The sequence below is a fragment of the Dromiciops gliroides genome, chromosome X (assembly GCF_019393635.1).
Source record: "Dromiciops gliroides isolate mDroGli1 chromosome X, mDroGli1.pri, whole genome shotgun sequence".
In the NCBI taxonomy this organism is placed as follows: Eukaryota; Metazoa; Chordata; class Mammalia; order Microbiotheria; family Microbiotheriidae; genus Dromiciops; species Dromiciops gliroides.
Window position 1 is genome coordinate 43,164,158 of NC_057867.1, and position 20,534 is coordinate 43,184,691.

General features: G+C 34.0%; 1 long non-coding RNA gene across 1 annotated transcript in view; it reads right to left on the minus strand.

Moving 5' to 3' along the window:
• LOC122733643 overlaps positions 1–20,534 on the minus strand; it is a 454,683-nt gene that overhangs the window by 139,854 nt on the left and 294,295 nt on the right. The gene's annotated exons all lie outside the window — the stretch shown is intronic.

Genomic DNA, 20,534 nt, shown 5'->3' on the forward strand with positions numbered 1-20,534 from the left:
TGCTTCTTTGCTTTTCTGAAAACTTTTGGTGATGGGAATTGTGGCTCTTTTACAGATAATTAAACTTTCCCTAAAGGGCATCCTTCATGTTATTTCTCTCAAAATGCCTACTCAATTACACATTGAGGAATTGTGTGATATTTACCGCCTCCTCTGGTTAATAACCCAATGTGTGACCTAGTTTGATGAATTAGTTGTATGCTGATATGTGATCATGCATGCCAAAAGCAAAATAAAGAAAATGTCAACTTACTTTGGGTGGCATCAAAAACAGACTTCGATTCTCCATAAGCTCATACCATCTAAGCTCGAAGCATGCAATCACACCAAGAAATGCAAAAAGATCTCTCATTCAGTGACTCACCAAGGGTCTTCAACAGACCTGTGGAAGTACCTGAGTATCTTTGAGGAAACCTAGGAGTACTCATTGACCCCAAATTCAAGGGCTAACATAAGATGTTTTCCAAGAGTCTGGATATCTCATAGGTATCTCAAACCCAATATGTACAAAACAGAATTCATTATTTTACCCCCAAAAAACCTTCCTCCTCCTAACTTCAATGTTTCTATCAAGGTACCACTATTCTTACATTCACTCAGGTTCACAGTCTTGCTGTCACCCTCATATTTCCATAGCAGACACAGTGTTGGATTGGGGAATGAGAAGGAAGGTGATAGGGAGAGGTGGTATCTGTCAAGAAAATGACTTTTTATTGTCCTTAAGAGCATAAAGTAAAACCCTAGTTGCATTCTCTTTCCCTTTCAATTGCCCAATACCACCACCCTCCCTACCTAGCTATAACTAAACTATAACCATTTTCAAGCCCTCACCTACCAATTCCAAGTATTCTGTGCCTTTCTTTATAATTCAAATGTCAAGGATCAAACAGCTGAGTACAGTAGATACCACCATCCAAGGTGACCTTTCAAGGTGGCAAATAATTCTAGGTTACAGGTGAGTTTAAGTGGTCCACCAAAAAATTGATTCTAAAACAGTAAACTTAAAGAAACACTTCTCTGACAATTTTCCTTTTACTGTGGATAAGGTGTGTATTTCTTCTGTTTCAACTAAATAATTTAGCACTGTACAACTGTTAGAATTCACAGGCATTTCAGCCATTCTGAAAAGGCAATGGATTTGTGTTGGGATTTGTTTTTTCATCATTCTATTTCAACTCCTTACATCTCTAAAATCAAAACACATTGGCCTCTAGAGCAAATGCAAATCTTTAAACTTATGTTATTTTGTAGATGCTCAATATTTTGGGCTCCAATTAAAGTTAATTAATAGTCTTTCATAGATACTTTAATGTGAAAGTTGGAGATTTTATTCGTAGCAGAAACAACTACTGTTAAAATGTATTCTACTCCTACAAAGCCCTCAAAATTATTTACTGAAAGGCTATATCCCATTACTCATCCCCTTGTAACTATCTGTCTAAAGCCAAAATGCTTAATGTCAAAGAGATGAGGGGAAGGACTAATATTTATAATTAAAGGACAAGTTATCCCCTGTACAACCAAATGTAAAAAGAAATTATTATTACAGTCTTTATTAGGTCTTGGACAATGGGAACACATTTTACAGTAATTATGCATTACTTTGGGATGGTTATCAAGGTGTCTCTTGGGCATCAGTGTATCATTTTGCTCCAACAAATATAGAATGATGAGAAAGGAATTAATTTTAACTACCTGGAAAATGTAAATATGAATTAGAAGTGACCTGAGGAAAAAATAGGGGACACAGGAAAAGCAGAACCAAGATGGAAGAGAAAAGTCAGGGACTCACTTGAGCTATTTAAAATTACTTTCCAAACAACTTTAAATAATGACTAAAAATGAATTCTGGATCAGCAGAATCCACAAAAGGATGGGGTGATACAATTTTCCAGTCCAAGACAATAAAGTTAAATTCTTACATTCCTACATAAGAAGATAGTTGTTACTCCAAAGAACTTTCTCCTTATTAAGGCAATTGGATAGAGTATATGTAGACAGAGGGTACAGGTGAGTTGAATATGAAGGAATAATATCTTTAAAAAATAAAATGAAGGGGTGAAAGAGGAATGTACTGGGGGAAAGGGAAAGGGAGAGGTGGAATGGGGTAAAGTGTCTCACATAAAATAGGTACAAAAGAGGTTTTACAGTGGAAAGGAAGGTAAGAGACGTGGGGAGGGGAATCCTTGAACCTTACTCTCACCAGCATCAGCTCAATGAACAAATAACATACATACTCAGTTGGACATAGAAATATATCTTACCCTACAGGAAAGTAGGAGAAGAAGGGGATAAGAGATTGAAGGGTAGTAGAGATTGAAGGGAGTGCAGATTGGGGGAGGAGTCAGATTGGAGTCAGAAGCAAAACACATTAGAGGACAGAGTGAAAGGAGAATGAGTGGGACAAAAAGAGGGAAAATAAGATGGAGGGAAATACAGAGTAATCATAACTATGTAAAAAATTACAAAATGTTTCTCTGATAACGGCCTTGTTTCTCAAATATATAGAGAACTGAGTCCAATTTTAAAAAATAAGAGCCATTGTCCAATTGATAAATGGTCAAAGCGTATGAACAGGATATTTTCAGATGAAATAAAGCTATATTTAGTCATGAAAAAAATGCTCAAAATCACTACTGATTAGAGAAAAACAAATTAAAACAATTCTGAGGTACCACCCCACACCTATGAGATTGGCTATGATGACAGAAAAGGAAAATGACAAATGATGGAAGGGGGTGTGGGAAAATAGATACATTAAGGCACTGACACTCACAATGAGCCCACTCAGCACCCCTTCCCTCCTTCCCGCATTTCAAATTAAGTTGTACTGGCAGACTCGAGAACATGACATAGGCTTACAACAAAATAGACCCCCACACCTGGATTCCCCCATTCTCTTTCCAATGCCATGGAGACCTCAGGTCCAAGGTACACATATTTGCCTTGGACAAACAAATAGCCATGGCCCCTCAAGAACAAAAGCCTGCTGGTGGCTATAACCAATAAGTCCCAATGTTGCAAAGATCTGAACAGCTGGTACTGGGTTAAAAGAATGAAGCAACAACGGGAACCAGAAGGAACAAGGGGAACTGGAAAGAACACCAGGACAGCACACTGTAGCAGGGGACAGGGAGGGGAGAGGTATTTAAAATATTTTTAAAAAGAAAACCAGAACTCAAGAAATCATTTGCTTCCTGAACACCTCAAACAACAGAAATATATTGTGAATAGAACCTGGTGATTCTTTGCCTACATATGAGTCAAAGTGGGTTTTGGGGTTGTTGTTTTCCTTTGGTGGCACTACATTATAATGGAGAGGGGAGTAGGGGATAGAGAAGAGGCTATTATGTGCTAGAGTCAAATCAAGTGCTAGCCATGAGAGGAAGGTGACTTCTGTGATCTCAGAAAGAGAAAATACTATAAGGGAATGAAGCAGGAAAAAAGGAGAGGGAAGGATTATACATGGAGAGAAAAGAAGCAAGCCTTCCCTTTGGTGGTAGGAGGAGGGTTCCCTGATGATGAAAAGAAAGGGTCTTTAGAGGAACAAAGGGGCCTTTTACTGGGTGTGGCTTGGGGGATCTGGTATAGGACAAGTCTATTGTCCTATATTAAGAATAATCATTCTTTGAACTTTGAATTCCTGGGCCTGACTGACACCTGGGAGAGTTGGAGAGCATGGACACAGGGAGGAAATTTACATGGCACATGTAGAAAACCAAGATAAACACGGTAGGGTACAGATCAGTGGTGGGATGGATAATCAGAGACATGGTAGGGGAGGTATCCTAACATGGTGCAGCATGCTTCCTGAAAACTACAGTAACTGGCATTGTTCTGAGAGCAAGGGACAATGGCAAAGGGGAATCAATGAGGAAAGTTCTACAAGACAGTGGCAAAAGCCACCTGGATGGGAGTGCCTATAATGGATATCTTGAAAGCTTTGACTGCATGAGGAGTAGAGAGAAAAGAAATATCAGATAATGATGGAGGCTATGTATAAGAGAAACAAAGTCTAGAGTAGACCAAAAGAGAGGATGTATAATGAAGAAAGTGAGAGAAATCCTTTTTAGGAAAGGGATATAAAAATTTAAAAAAAACTAATAAACAGGACTAGCTGACAGGGAAGAGAGAAAGGGAGAATCTACTTGACTAAGAAAGAAAAGCAGAGCATAGAATTATATAACTAGATAAAAAAACGAATCAGTAAACAAAACCCTAAAGAGAAAGAAGTAACAAATGAGAGGAAGAAATAAGAGATGAGGGGAAGACAGCCAGTAGGAACATGGCCACCTTTAAAATAGATTAAAGTCAAATAACTTGATAAACATAATATTATGTTTACAGCAGAAAAGGGGAAAATATAGAAAAATGAGGGAAAATATAAATCAGACTCTTACAACTTTAAATGTGAATAGATTAAATGATCCAATAAAAAAAGAGTGACAGGTAGGATAAGAAAACAAAAGCCTACAATCTGTTGTTTACGAGAAACACATTTTTAAAAAAAACAGAGACATACACTAAATAAAACTGAGGGGAGGGAAAATTTTGCTATGCACCAAGTGAATAAAAAAAAAATCAGGCATTGCCATCATTCTGTCTGACAAATCAAAAACAAATATTTAAAAACTAAAAAGGGTAAGTAAACAAGGAAATGTTATCATGTTAAAAGGAACAATAGACAACAAACCAATATCAATAACAAACTTATATGCTCCAAATGCCGTAGCCTCCAAATTCAAACAGGAAACATCATCTGAGCTATAAGAAAACAGAAACATTAACACAATCGTATCAGGAAACTTTAATATCCCTCTATGTATTTTGGATATGTCTAAAAGAAAGATAAAGAAAAGGGAAATATGGAACTGGACAAATTGTTGGAAAAACTAGAGTAAAAAGACTTATGGTGTATTCTAAATTAGAAAGCAAAAGAATATTTCTTAGCACTACACAGAACTTTTACAAAAAGTGGTGACACAGATATTGCAAACAAATATAAAATAATCTATATGATGTAAAATATTAAAATATAAAATACAAATATTTAATACAACCTTTAGATACCATAATGCAATAAAAATAGAAAATGTTTCAGAGACTATAAACAAAAGATACATACCCAAATGGAAACTTAACACTGCAATAATAATGACTGGGTCAAAGAAACAATCATAGAAATACTTAATAACTATATAAAAGAAAATGCTAATAATTAAACCATATACAAAAATTTCTGGGATGCAGCTAAACTAGTCCTAAAGGGGGAAATTATATCCTTACCAAAACAAAATAACAAAATAGAAAAAGAAAGGATTAAAGAACTGAATATTCATTTTTAAAAACTAGAAAGCCATCAAATACACAAACCTAAAATAATCACAAGAGAAAATTTTTTAAATTAGAGGGGAAATAGATAAATTGGAAACAAAAATAAAACATAGAAATGATAAAATTAAAATCTGGTTCTTGAAAAGACTAATAAAACTGACAAATTTTCAGCTATTCTAACTAAAAACAAGTGAGCAGAAAATCAAATCAATAAAATAGCAAATGAGAAAGGTGAAATCACAGCAAACCCAACATAAAAAGGATAATCAGAACGTATTATGCACAGTTATAATGCTAAAATAGAAAGAAACACAAAAAAGAGAATAACTTCAAAAATATAAAACACCCAAACTATCAGAAGATCAGATAGAAATCTTAAATAACCCAATCTCACAAAAGGAAAGAGATCTACCTATAAAGGAATGACCAAACAAAAAAGAAGCTTCTGGTACTGATGGATTCACAGGAGAATTCTCTCAAATCATTGAAGAACAATTAGTAATCACACTTCACAATTTTTTTTCAATAACTGAGAAAGTACTCTACCAGATTTCTTTTATGAGACAAATACAATCCTAATACCTAAAACAGGGAAAGATAAGACACAGTAAGACTATAGGCCAAAATCATTAATGATTATTGTCTCAAAAACTTTAAATGAAATCCAATTAAATACACTATAGTGATTTATTCAAGAAATCACTATGACCAAGTGGAATTTATACCAGGGATATAAGGATTGTTTAACATTAGGAAAACAATATAATTAAACACATTAAAAACCAAAACACATGATCATCTAAAGAGATGCAGCCTTTAACAAAATAAACATTCTTTTCTGCTAAATATGCTACGGAGAATTTTTTTTTTAATACCATAAAAAGCATCAAACTAAAACCAAAAAGCTAGAATCTTATGGAATAGGGATAGGCTACAACCTTTTCCAATAAATATTAGAGTGAAGCAGGGAAGCCTACTTTCCTCACTATTATTTGATATGGTTCTAGAAATGCTAGCAACAGCAATAAGAGAAGTAAAAAAAATAAAGGAATAAAGAGAGGTAAAGAGAAGATAAAACTATTTCTGCTGATGATACTATGGTTTACTTGGAAAATCCTAGAAAATCAGCAAAGATACTGATTAAAACAATACCCTTAGCAAATTTGCAGACTACAAAATAAACTCTTAAAATTCAACAGCATTTCTATATAACAATTAAAAGCACAAGAAGTAATAATTGTAAGGGAAATCCCATTTCAATTAACTATAAAAAGTATAAAATATCTGGGAATCAACATCTTGAAGCATAAAAATACTTTTATAGAATCAATTACAACATGTTCCTTAAAGAAATAAAAAAACAACTTAAATAGTTGGAGAAATATTCAGTGATCATGACTAGGCCATGCCAACATAATAAAAAGGATGACATTACCAAAAATAATTTACATTTTTAATATTATGCTAATCAAATGACAAAGGGGATACTTTATAAAACTTGATAAAATTAATAACAAAAGTAATTTGGAAAAACAAAAGATCTAGAATATCAAGGAATTGATGAACAGAAGCATGCATAAAGGTAGAATAGCACTACAGAACTTAAATTATATTATAAAGCCATAGTTAACGCCATTTGGTACTTGTTGACAAAGAGAAAAATAAACAAATGGAACAAACTACACAAGGGAGATTTGGAAACAACGTAACTTAATAACCCAGTGTTTGATAAAGTGGAAAACAAATTACCTAGGAAAAATCTCTTTATTTGATAAAACCTGTTTAGAAAACTGGAAAGCAGTCTGGAGGATATGAGTCTTACACAACATTTTATGCCATATGCTACTATATATACAATGGATATATAACCTTAATACAAGAGATGGTATTGTTAAAAAATAGAAAAAGAACAGATCATATACTGCTCATAGCTATGAGTAGGAGATATATTCTTTTTTTTTTTTTTTTGTCTTTTTTTAGGCAATGGGGGTTAAGTGACTTGCCCACGGTCACACAGCTAGTAAATGTCAAGTGTCTGAGGCCGGAATTGAACTCAGGTACTCCTGAGTCCAGGGCCGGTGCTTTAACCACTGCGCCATCTATCTGCCTCAGGAGATATATTCTTAACCAAATAAAAATATAGAGAGAGACACATAGCACATACACAAAAAATAGTCATTGTTCAATAGAAGAGTGGTCAAATGATATAAACAAACAGTTCTCAAAGGAAGCTGTAAAGTATTAACAACCACATGGAAGAACAATTCAAATCACTAATAATAAGAGAAATGCAAAACAAAACAACCCTGAGATTTTACCTCATACCCTACAAAATAGCAAAACATGACTAAATACGGTCACACTCAATAAGGAGGGGCTGCTGAATGATAGGTACAAAAATACATTGTTGTTGGAGCTGTGAAATACTATAGCCCTTTTGGAAAACAATTTAGAATTATGCTAATAAAGTGACTAAAAATGTCCAACCCAGGGTATTCATTAGTGGAATGATACTCCAAGGAAGTGATATATAGGAAGAAAGTTCTCATATATTCCATAAAAATATAAAGCAATACTTTCTTATGATAGCTAAGAATTGGGGGAAAATGTAGATGCCCATCAATTGGGGAATAGCTAAGTAAATTGTGGTAAATGAATATAAAGAAATATTATTATGCTTGTGAAATGGCACCACGGCTGGAGAGATACTGCAGGGAAGCTCCGCCATGAGGAGAAAGCATGTGATTTAGAGACCATGTGACTTAGCTTGGAGCTGTGTGTGTGTGCATGGCCCTGTTTTCTGTTGGAGAGGAGGCTTCTAGGAGGAGAAAGGGGCGAGGGGGGTTCTCTTTCACCCAGGACCTTGGTTGCAGTAGAGCTGAGATGCTGGCTCCCTGAAATAGATAGATGAAGGAATCTTGGCCTCTTTCTCTCTCCTCACCAAATTCTTATACTCCTTAATAAATACTTAAAAGTCTAAACTCTTGCTAAAACTTATAATTTATGGTGACAATTCATTAAATTTTTAGACATTCTAGCTAGAATTTTAGCTCTCTACATGCTGAAATAAACTGTGTGATTAATATAGAGAAAAATGGAAAGATCTGTATGAACCGATGCAAAATGAAGTAAGCAGAGCCAAGAAAACAATATATACAGCAACTACAACAAAACAACCACACACCAAAATATCAAAAGTAACAAAATTATAAAGATCAAGCAGGATTTGAATGAAGAGGTATAAGAGGACACCCAATGTACTTCTTTGTGGTGGTGGAAGTTCCACAGGTGTTAAACATTGCACATGCTCTCTGAATTTTTCAATATAATAATCAGTTGTGCTGATTTTTTTTTCCTTTCTAATAAATGCTTTTTATCATATGGGATGGAAAGCTCTCTAGGAGAGGAAGAGGGAAGGATATGTGGGAAAACTATTGTGATTTAAGAAAAAGAAAATATCAAAAACTTATTCACAAAAAGAAAGCTCACTTTTTATTTTAGAAAGCTGAATCTAGATTCCTTCTGCATAAGATGCTTAAGAGAGAACCCTGTCCAATGGAAAATACACTACTATAGGACTGGGTTTGGGATGTGTAATGCTCTCTCAGGCATTGTGCTACAGCACTGATATGAAATAATAGAATCTCTCTAGAATAAGTGAAATAGTGAGAGGGGAAAGATCACATGCAAAGTAAACTCTCCCGATCACTTTGCTTACAAAGTACCAAACTATGTGCATGAGTGTCTGATTGGGACACTCGATTTATGTGGAAGTTCTAGGGTATAGGGGAAAGACATAAAGATTGCTATTCCACAGCAGTGGACAGTTCACAAAGCCATTTACCTCCTAGAGGAGCCAAGGATATTCCATCCGTTCTGGCACTGATCTCCCTCACTCCTAGAGTGCAATAAGTGCAATTCTTTTCTTTATATGGCCAATACTGACAACCCTTTTCCTCTTCAATTTTTCTCTACACAAAATGACTATAACTTAGTGAAAAAGTGAATTAGCAGCATGGAGCCTTTCACTTAAAAACTGTCACTTTTGGTACATTTTGATTTTTTTTCTGCATGAATTAAAGGCCTAATGAGGTATTCAGCAAAAGCACAGTGAATAAAACTGAAGGTGATCTTCTGGGTAGGGGAACCCTTTTAAGTTCACTGTAGGTAATATCATAGATAATATATTAATATTTAATTTCTCATAATAGAAATAGAAAATAAGAAAAAAAAACTAGCTAGAGAAGTGGAGTTTTTTGATAAGTCTTATAAAGAAAATCCTCTCCTCCTGAACAAAATAATAACTTTTTGGAAATAAAGAACTACTTTAATTTTTGTGAAAGATAATTTAAGGATTAAAACAAACACAAACACTGAAATCTTAATGAATGTACTTCAGACAGACAAAACCAGATCTTGGTCTAATCTACTAGGGAGTGTCTACTTTCTAGATTAATAGGAAGCAAGAACTATCTGCCCTCCCCCCCTTTGAAAAAGAGATAAAGAAAGCTCAAATGAGTTGTCTGAAAGACAAAGGATATCAATAACAAAATATAATCTAGTATCTTAACTGACAATCAAATCATGCTTATCGTATCCAACAAACATTTACTGAGCAAGTATTCACTATGTGTTAGGTGCAGAGGAGAACATAAAAATGGATATTATAGAGTTCCATCTTCAAGGAATATATAATGTAATAGGAGATAGAAATAAGAAGTGTATAAAAATAAGCAGATTACAAAATATAATATGAAAAAATGTACAACAAAAATCCTAGAAAAGATCACAGGAAGGAAAACTTAATCTGAGTTCAAATAAGGGGGCAAGACAAATATCAGCCAAGGATGGGAGTAATGATATGTGCCAAGCGTGTAAGGACACATAGGGATTCAACAGACAGAGATGGGGCTTGGAGAAGAAGGTGTTACTAGTACAATAAATGCTATGGGCAAAATAAGAGAAGGCAGAGAAATTAAAGATGAACATGCGGAAAGGAGAGAGAGCAACCCAGTTTAGTTTAGGGCATAATGTAAAAGGTGAGCAGTATGAGATTAGTAATAATAATAATAATAATAATGATTTATTGAGATCTTTGATGTTTGCAAAATACTATACATATGTAATCCCTTTTGATCCCCACAATAACCTTAGGATATAGTTGCTATTACTATCCCATTTTAACAGATAAGGCTGAGAGAGTTTAACTTCCCCAGGGTCACACAGCTACTAAGCAAGTATCTGAGGCAGGATTTGAATGCAGGTCTTCATGATCCCAAGTCTATCACCTTTGCCACTACAGAGGAATTATGGAATCACAGAATTTAAGAGTTTATAGGTTATTTAGCCCAAACAGTAACTCACCACTTATCAAGACTCATCCAGACTATTTGAAGAACTCTAACAAGGGGAAATCAGTGATCTTCCTAAAGAACATATTCATTTGGAGGCATTTCTACTTTAGGAAATTTTATTTTGTTTTGTTTTCCTGACATCAAACATAAAGTTGCTTCTTTGCAACTCTTATCATTGGCTTATAGTTCTCTCCTCTGAGGTAAAACTGAACAGACTAAATTCTCCTTCTACATGTCATCTCCTCAAATACTTGAATACAAGTATCATAACTTCCCTAAGCATTTGCCTTTGCATAAAAAATGACAATTCAGAAAAGTTTGCCAGATATAAAAGAAATCTATGTGAACCATCAGCATTCCTGTATGGTATAAGCAGAATCTAGCAGAACTGGAAAAAATTAATTCTATTTAATATAACTATTACAGAAGTTATAAAATGTTTAGAAGCATACCTACCAGGATGTACCCAGGAGCTATGTTATTCAGCTATAAAACATTTTACAGAAATAAAGACAGATCTAACTCACTGGAGACACATGAATTGCTCATGGGTAGGGCAAGCCAATTAACAAAGCAAATGACAATACTACCTAAATTAATTATTTATACAGTACTATACCAACCAAATTACCAAAAGACAGTTTTATAGAATTAAAAAAAAAATAAAATCCACATGGAAATCAAGAATCTCAATCTCAATATACAAAAGGGTAAGAACTGTCAGATCTCAAACTATAATACACAATAAAGAGTCATTAAACAATTTCCACATCCATGGAAAGGATCAGGGACATACCACACAGAAATAAGCAAACACAGGACCTAGCATTCACGAAAGCCACAGACTCTAGTTACTAGGTGATTGACCTAAACTATTTGACAAAAAGTGCTGGAGAACACTAAACAGCACCTAGCAGAAATTGGTCACAGATTAATTTTACAACATTTTTATATTGATATTGAGATTCTTGATTTGAATAGGCAGTTTTTAATAGAGGAAATCCAAGGCACAAATAATCAGATTTTTAAAATGCCCTAAATCACCAATGTCGTTATGCAGTCACTTTCAATTGTGTCTGATTCTTTGTGACCCCACAGAGATTTCCTTGGCAAAGATACTGAAGTAGTTTGCCATTTCTTTCTCCAGTTCATTTGACAGATGAGGAAACTGAGGCATACAGGGTTAAGTGACTTGCCCAGGGACACAGAGATACTGTGAAGTGCCTGAGGTCAGATTTGAATTCACAAAAATGAGTCTTCCTGACTCCAGGCCTGGCTCTCTAACCACTGTGCCACCTAACTACCTCAAATCAATAATAAAGAAATTAAAAGTAAAGCAAGTTTGATTTTGTACTTCACACCTATCAGACAAAAGAAGAAAATATCAATGTTGGAGGAGCTGCAGAAAAAAAGCACATCAGCTCTGAATTGGTTCAATGATTCTGGAAAGCAAATTCTATGTTCTAAAAATCACAAACCTGTATATATCTATTGACCCAGCTATACCAAGCCTACCAAACTTATAGCTCAAATAAAAGAAAAGAAACGAAAAGACATATTAAAATATTTATAGGACCTCTTTTTGGAGTAATAAAAAACTGGAACCTAAGGAGCTGCCTTCCTATTGGAGAATGGCTAAAGAAATAAGGACATGTGAATGAAACAGAATATTATTGTGCCATTGTACACAACAGAATGAACAGTTTCAGGGGAATATACTGAGAACTCTATGAAATGATGCCCATTAAAATGAGCAGAACTAGAAGAAAATATACAGTGTCAAAAACCATTATAAAGAACAACTCTGAAAGACTTTAGAACTCTAAATAATGCAATGATGAAATATGAATCCAGAAGAATGAAGATGAGAAATATCATTCACTTCCTATCAGAAAGATTAATTTAAAATGCAGAAAGATACATTTTTATATTTGGGGTATGGCTAATGTGGGAATTTGCTTTGTTTTGGGACCATCCATTTTATTTTTATTGCTTTATCATTAGTCCTTTGGGATTGTCTTGGATCATTGTATTGCTGAGAGTAGTTGCCATTCACAATTGCTCATGGAGTGATAATGTTGTCACTGTGCATAATGTTCTATTGGTTCTGCTTACTTCACTATATCAGTTCATATGAGTCTTTCCAAGTTTTTCTGAAATCATCCTGCTTGTCATTTCTTATTGCACAATAATATTCCATTACAATCATATGCCACAGCTTGTTTAGTCATTCCCCATTTGATGGGCATTCCTTTGATTTCCAATTCTTAGCCACCACAAAGAGTTGCTATATTATTTTTGTCCAATTTTTTTTCCTTTTCTCTTTTTCACAATTACTATTGTTAACTGTTTCCCTCCATCCTATTCCCTTCCCCATGATATTTACTCTATTATCTATCTTCTTTTACCCTATCCCTACTCAAAGGGGATTTGCTTCTGACTGTTCCTTTCCCCCAATCTGCCCTCCCTTCTTTCACCCTTCCCTCCTAATCCCCTTCCCCATCTACTTTCCTTCAGGGTTAGATAGATTACTCCACCCAATTGAGTATGTATGTTATTCCCTCCTTGAGCCAATTCTTATGGGATTAAGGTCTTTGACCAACTCTGATAAGTGTAAATCTTATTCACTACCCATCTTAGACAGATTACTCCACCCAATTGAACATGCTAATCCCTCCTTGAGCCAACACTGATAAGATTAAGGTCTTTGATACAATTCTGATGAGTGTAATGCTCATTTACTGCCCTGCTCCTCCCCCATCTCTCCCCCTACTGCATAAGCCCTTTCCTGTTTCTTTCATGTGGAATTTCGCCCCATTCTACCTCTTCCCTTCTCCTTCCCCTAGTGTAGTTCTCTCAGCCCTCAATTTTACCCTAAAGATGTCATCATGGGGCAGCTAGGTGACACACTGGACAGATCACCCACCCTGAACCCAGGAGGACCTGAGCCCAAATATGGCACCAGTCACAAGACACTCACCCACTGCTCATCCCCAGGCATGTCACCCAACTCTGACCACCCCACAAAAAACAAAAGATAAACAAAAAATAAGTACTTTACAGATATCATCCCTTCATAATCAATTCCCACCTGTGCCCTCTGTCTAAATTTATTTCTATCATCTGCCCTAATACTGAGAAATTTCTTATGAGTTAGATGTATCATCTTCCCATATAGGAATGTAAGCAATTTGACCTTTTAACATCCCTCAATTTCTTTTTCCAATTTACCTTTTTATGCTTCTCTAGGGTCTTATACTTGAAAGTCAAATTTTCTATTCAGTTCAGGTCTTTTCATCACAAATACCCAAAAGTCCTCTTTTTCATTAAATTCCCATTTTTCCCCCTGAAAGATTATACACAGTTTTGCTGGGTAGGTGATTTTTGGTTGTAATCCCAATTCCTTTGCCCTCTGTATTATCACATTCCATGTCCTCCAATGCTTTAATATAGAAGCTGCTACATCTTGTGCTAACCTGACTGTGGCTCCACAGATCTTGAATTGTTTATTTCTGGCTGCTTGCAATATTTTCTCCTTGACCTGGGAGCTCTGAAATTTGGCTTTAATATTCCTGGGAGTTTTCTTTTGGGGATCTCCTCAGGAGGTGATCAGTGAATTCTTTCAATTTCTATTTTACCTTCTGCTTCTAGAACATCTGGGCAATTTCCCCCGACAATTTCCTAAAAGATGATGGCTAAGCTCTTTACTTGATCATGGTTTTCAGGTAGTCCGATAATTTTCAAATTATCTCTCCTGGATCTATTTTCCAGGTCACCTGTTTTTCCAAGGAGATATTTCACATTGCCCACTATTTTTTAATTCATTTGGATTTGCTTTATTTTGTCTTGATTTCTCATAATGTCATTTGCTTCTATTTGCTTAATCCTAATATTTAAGCAATGATTTCCTTCGGAGACCTTTTGTACCATCTTTTCCATTTGTCCAATTTAGATTTTCAAGCCGTTGACTTTTTTTCATGACCCTCCTTCATCACTCTCATTTCCCTTTCCATTTTTTCCTCTACCTCTCTTACTTTATCTTCAAAGTCCTTTTTGAGTGCTTCTATGGCCTGAGACAAATTCATATTTTTCTTAGAAGCTTTGGATGTAGGAGCCCTGATGTTGCTATCCTCTTCTGAGGGTGTACCTCGATCTTCCTTGTCACTAAAGAAACTTTCTATGGTCCGCATTTTTCTCTGTCTGCTCATCTTGATCCTCTTTTACCTGACTTTCAACTCCTTAAAGTGGGGCACTACTTCCATGATGTACTGTCCCAAGGATTTCAATATAAGCTATACATGAGCAGTCATGCAAAACACTTCTACATTAGCCAGGTTGTGAAAGAAAACAGACAAAAACAAAACTTCAGATAAAGAAACTAACAAAAAATTATGCTTCAATCTATATTCAAATACCACCAGTTCTCTCTCTGTAGATAGATTGCATTTTTCATAAGACCTTCAGAGTTGTCTTAGATCATTGCATTGCTGAAAAAAACTGAATTATTCACAGCAGATAATCTCACAATATTGCTATTATTTTATAGACAGTACATTTCACTTTGTATCAGCTCATGCAGGTCCTTCTAGGTCTTTCTGATAGCATTCTGCTCATCATTTATTTTAATAGTAAACTACTAAAGGATAGACCTTTGATGATGACTGAATGGGAAGTTTATGGCATATACTTATTTTTCAATATCATAAAGTACATTTATGATATTGATCTAGGGCATAACAAATTCATAAATAAATGCAGAAATACTGAATACCTTTTAAAGGTAAGAAAATTACATTAAATATGGTAAATAAGAATATGTAAAATTAGAGAATAAATTTTCTATAAATATAATAGAGCAGATAAAAATATGTCACAGAAATAATAAGTACTTTAGAGAACAATATCTTATAGATAAGATATCAAAACTCATGTGATTTTGCCACTGTAGTCATTATAGCAAAATCTATATCTTTGAATAATTATATTAAAAAGAAAATGAGAAGGCTAATGAAATGGGCCAGCAGCTAGAAAACAAAACAGAAAAGTACCAAATTAACAATCTCCAGCAAACACACAAGCAGAAATTTGGAAATACAAAGGAGATATATAGTGACCATCAAAAGTATTGTTTTCTTTAAAAGATCAATAAAATCATGAAACTATTACCTAACAAGAGAGAGAGAGAAGGAGGCAAAAGAAATAGGAAGAGCAAGAGGCAGAGAAATCAAATTGCCAAGGCTTAAAATGTGAAGGAGGAATTCATGATGAACAGAGAAGTAGTAGAGAAAATTATGAAAAAGCAAAATACCAAATTATATTGCATTAAAACATAATACTTGAAGTAAAATGCACAGAGTTCTACAAAACTATAAAATACCTAAATTAATAAAACAAGTAACAGATATTGTAGCATCCCAATTTCGCAAATGTGTGTGTGTGTAGAGAGAGAGAGAGCCCTAAATAAATTCACAATAAAAAGTCCTAGTACAGATAGATTAAACATTTAGAGAATATTTAATCTCTATGGAACATATTTTCTTCTTAAAAATAGGAGAAATAATGTACTTTACCAAATTCTTTCTCTGAAACAAATATAATTCTATTGTACAACTAAAGATTTATAAAGTAAAAGAGAACTATAGAACAGTATAGTATTATTCATCTATATAAATTTAAATGTTAAAGAAAATAATAGCAAAAGAGCTATAGGAAGGGACTTTTAAAAAAATTGTCAAAATGCATTTGGACCAATAGCATACATTACAGGATGGTTCTATCTTAATAAAAACAATATCATAATTAGTAACAAAAACACACACAAATGAATACATAAAAAGTCTTAAATGAAATACAAGACTCATGTAAATTTAAAATGCTAAAAAAGATTGAATAAGTAATGAAAGAATTTTTCTTATCATATTAGAAAACTTTATTTAAAAAGCAGAGCTAGTATTACTCATAACGGGGAAAAAATCCTGGAATCTTTCTCAACAACATTTGAGTTGATGTAAGGATACTAATTTTCTATGCTAATTTTTAAGATTTATTTTTAAAAATTGTTTCATAATAAAAATAGATTAAAAAAGAAAAGTATGTGTGGTTGATACAAGATGTGGTAATGTTATTATAGGACACACAAAAAGCATTACATTTATTGACAATATAAAAATATCTCAGCAAGCATCAAATTCAGAAAGTTCCTATATAATATATTTCTGACGATGAATTAGTTGAATTCTCTGGAATAAACTCTTGACAATGATTACGTTCATTAGGTTTCTCTCCAGTGTGAATTTTCTTATGTTGAGTAAGGTTAGTTTTCCTGTAAAAACCCTTTCCACACTGATTACATTAATAAGATTTTTCCTCCAGTGTAAATTCTCTCATGTTGCATATGGTCAGCCTTCTGGCTAAAGCCTTTTCCACAATCATTATACTAAGGTTTCTATCCAGGGTGAATTTTCTCAGGGTTTAATTAAGTTAGCTTTCCAGCAAATGGAACTTCCACATTCATTACATTTATAAGGTTTCTCTCCAGTGTGTATTCTCTCATGGTGAGTAAGATTACCTCTGAGTAAAAAGGCCTTTCCACATTCCTCACATTATAAGATTTCTTTCCACCATGAATTCTGTTGTGTTTAATAAGACCAACTTTCCAGCTAAATGCCTTTTAACACTCACTACATTCAAAAAATTCTCTTTGGTGTGAATTATGATTTTAATAAGGTCAGTTTTCTAGAAAAAGGGCTTACCACATTCATAACATCAATGAGTTTTCTCTGCACTGTGAATTCTCTTATGTTGAATTAGGTAATCTTTCTTAAAATGACTTTATACATTGATTACATTGATAAGATTTCTCTCTAGTGTTAATGCTCTGAGAATGAGGAAGATTCGCTTTCATTGAAGGCCTTTGTACACTGATTACATCTGTAAGCCTTTTCTCTGTTATGATATCTGCACGCCTGCTCTTCTGGACTACTCTCTCAGGTGACTAAGGAGCTTTCCCCCACTGTAAAATGCCAATCACATTTGGGTCTTCAAGTCCCAGGGAGATTAAATTCCTGAAACTGTCCATCATTTCTTGGTATGTTTTTTTGAGTAGGGTCTAGGCATTTCCACTCCATCTGGATGAAGTAGACAGCCACAACCCTGAACCTCACCAATATCTGATGGTCCTTAGCTTTCAGTAACAGAATCCACTACTTTGACCTCCATGATCCCTAATCTGTGTCACAGGCACAGATGCCAAAGAGATGAGCTAATAGACTTCTTCTGGAGTCAGAGGAATAAAGAGACACAAAGGACAATAGCACCAAAAGGAGCAAAGGATTTAGTCCCTCCCAACTTCAGGAGAATCTCAAGGGTAAATGAATCCAAGGTATTACACTATCTTTGACAGAGTTAGAAATGCTAGCTGTAGAAACAATACAAGGAAAAAGAATTAAGGAAATAAGCATATGCAAAATAATACAAAAACTTTCTATTTGCAAACTATAAGATGTTTACTCAGAGAACCCTATTTTTATTTTTTTAATTTAGAATTTTCCCCGTTACATGTAAAACAAAAGAAAAATTAAAAAAAAAACAATCAAATTTTTTTAAAAAAACTTTGTGTTCTAAATTTTCTTCCTCCCTCCTCAACCCTCCATATGGAATAAAGCAATTCAATATAAGTCATACATGTTCCAAACATCTTCACATTAGTCAAGTTGTGAAAGAAAATACACAGAATAACTTTAGAAAGAGGAACTAACAAAATTATACTTCAGTCAGTATTCAAATACCATCATTTCTTCATCTGTTGATGGTTTGCATTTTTCATATGTATAAAACCCTATAGAATCAATCAATGACAATAGTTTCAATCAAGACAATAGTTTCAGTAATGTTGAAGTAAGCAAAAGAAATATGCAAAAATTACCAGCCTTTCTGTACATTACTAACAAAGTCCAGGAGGAAGAGATTGGAAATGAAATAGCATTTGAAATACATATCTTCCATTTAAACTATCAAAATATATGTAGGACTTACATAAATAGTCCTATGGTTTTTTGCAGAAAAAAGGACTCAAAAATTGGAAAACTATTCAACGTTCATGGCTGGTATGAGCCAATATGGGGGAAATGGTGATATCATTCTACAATTCACTGTTATACCAACCCAATTACTAAGGATAAACTCTTTAAAATCAAACAAAATAATAATGAAATTCATAAGGAGGAATATCAGGGTAAATTATGGAAAAGGAAGGAAAGAATAGGCCTCAGTGTTACTGACATCAAAATATACCGCAAAGTAATAACTGACAGCATTTTACCATATTAGCAAAGTTAAATAACATATCCTTTTTGTTAACTATTGATAAACTACAGAAACAGAAGACAATGTATACTGTCAGTAAAAATTTAAGTATAAGGTAGTTTTGCTAAACTGTTTTCATGCAATATATTCCAAGGGGGACAACTGAGAGCTTATTCAGATATATCTGCAGTTTCAAAATTAATGTAGTAATTTGGGGAAAAAATCATCAGCAACAACAGAGGGACCTGTTATCAGGGTGGACAAAAGAATCAGTTTTACAAAGAAATAGGATTAAGCCTGAAGCTAAAGAAAAAATATTTGGTAGCTATATATCCAGCCATGTTTATCTCTCTCACATAGGGGAACCTCAGATAACACAAAAAGAGTCTACAAAGAAATGGCCAAGTATATTATCAATTTTGGCTTAGATTCATATAACTGTCCAATTGGCATTGACAGTCTTTACAATGATTACGAGAAAGACAAAATAACAAACTGAGATCTGTTTTACATTTTACCATCTCCTCCCACCTCTATCAATATACAGGGCTTTCAGATAATTTAATCCTATATTTTATTCCTTTATAAATATACGTCATCATGCAGAAGTGAGGTATAAAGAGAATTAAAGTGAAAACAGTCAATAAATTAGATTGAGAAAAAAGAGATGGTAAATGAGAATAAGGCAATTACTTTGATGATATTTTTCCCTGTGTTATGTCTCTTTTCCATACTACTTTATTGGCAATAGAATTAAGAGGGAAATAATAAAATGTAAAATCAATACTGTGGGATCCATGTACCTTGTTAATGATAAAAAACATTTAGAATGTGAAAGATGATTCAAGGCTAGTCCCAGAATGTGACAATAAAGGAAAAGATTTTTAAAAACAAGGATATCTGAAATTTTTAGGGAAGAGAAAAATAAATATAAGACAAATCATATAACACTGGAATAAAATTACTATACATATAAAATAGCATTGTTCTATTGACTTTTCTAAGTCATAACTCCAGCAGACCCCATTGCTAAGTTCACTTTTGTAAAGTATTTTCTTAATAGACTAGCTCCCAGTTTTCCAGGTATATGCCTGAAAGCTCATAAGGACACAAAGTTCATATGACATATTTACTGTATGTGTCCCATTTTTGGAAGATATGATATTGTCATTATTGGTTTATGGTGCTAATAATATTTTCACATATCAACTTGGTGCTTATATACTCATGACACATACATAATGTTATAAAGCATACACTTGTGGGTTATATCCCCCAAAAGTCATCCTAGAAAGTCACCACTGTCAAACATGAGTTTTACTAGACAATCGCTAGTTTACCACATGACTTATTTGCCTTCTTCCAAGTTCATCATTTATAAGTTTTAGTTGGAAAGTCAATTATTTTGATCTTCTCTTCATTCATTCAGAACTATTAGCACTGTCAAGTCAAAGTATGCAATCAGCAAACTTTAACACTAACAAAAAAAAGTCATGGAAATTAGCCCTCTATTCAAAACACAGATTTAAAAAATAGTCACTG